The 1132-nt window shown below is 32.8% G+C and overlaps 1 non-coding gene across 1 annotated transcript; it reads left to right on the forward strand.

The window, feature by feature from the left end:
- The first annotated feature begins 776 nt into the window (after nt 1–776).
- Nucleotides 777–913, forward strand: LOC143723074 (U11 spliceosomal RNA). Its single transcript, XR_013197041.1, has one exon. It is a non-coding gene; the product is annotated as a U11 spliceosomal RNA (small nuclear RNA).
- The last annotated feature ends 219 nt before the right edge of the window (nt 914–1132 follow it).

Consider the following 1132-nt stretch of genomic DNA (forward strand, 5'->3'; position numbering starts at 1 on the left):
TACCCGTTTATTTCGTAGGACAATCTGATGAGGTAACGTTACTTTGGACTGTAAATCACCCCACTATGGCCTAATAAGAATCTTTGGTAAAGTTATACTAAATTATTTTAAGGAATCACAGACGCGGAACAAAACGTGAAACATTTGTAATATAGAGAAAGAGTGCTGAAGAAGCCCAGCAATAGTTGAGCATGATGTAATAATGCTTCTTAATGCTACAGTGTGTTACCAAGAAACATTTTAATCATTGGGGTAAGGAATAGATATAATTTAACTATGCACATGACCATGCATTCTTTCTCACACTCAATCACAATATGAAAAACATGTACAGTAGAATGAAGTAGGCTAATAATAAAAACCTTTTAACCTCTTAAATAGTTTAGCTATTATTATTATTTGATGTTTAATGTGTGTAATTATATTATCTTTCTCCTTTACCGTTTGTTTGTAATCAATAGCCAATCAGACAACACCAACGAAACATCCAGGGTTATGTTATTGGCTAAAGTGCCTGTCAATCATCCCCGTTACCGCCCCAATCCCATGATGCTTCACTTTAGGATACATTTCTTCACAAGTGTTTCGAGCTAATTTAGTGTATTGACCAACAAATATGTCTATAATATTGTGCAATTGATTATACAGTATAATACTGATGAGGAATTGTGAAGTATAATGTATCGTTGTTTTAACTGGCCATGCAGATAATTGTTACCCTCGCTGAGACGCATTGACTCCCAGAATGTATGATGTAGTTAGAAAAAACTTAAATTAAAAAGGGCATCTGCCGTGAATGGCATAGTTGTGGAAGGGATTCTCTGACTCAACTATGGAATTGCTATAAAGAGATTTCGGATGCATAATTAGTAATAAAATGGAGCTGCCAATGACCTATGTTCATGGTGCTCCATATATTGATGGTTTTAAAGAAAGATTAATAATTTAAGATTTTGCGATAATAGATTTGGAAAATATCAACATAGACGTTACCTGTTAGTCACTGTATTCTCTGTTTTGTTTACCTAGTATAGAATATATTTACACTCTTAACATTGTAAATTGTATAGAGCTTTTATGAATATCATTTTGCGAATATTTTTATTTGAATAGTTGCTTTAAACCATTTTTT

This window comes from Siphateles boraxobius, unplaced genomic scaffold (assembly GCF_051911475.1).
Source record: "Siphateles boraxobius isolate OS27281-9 unplaced genomic scaffold, OSU_SipBor_1 68, whole genome shotgun sequence".
Taxonomy (NCBI): Eukaryota; Metazoa; Chordata; class Actinopteri; order Cypriniformes; family Leuciscidae; genus Siphateles; species Siphateles boraxobius.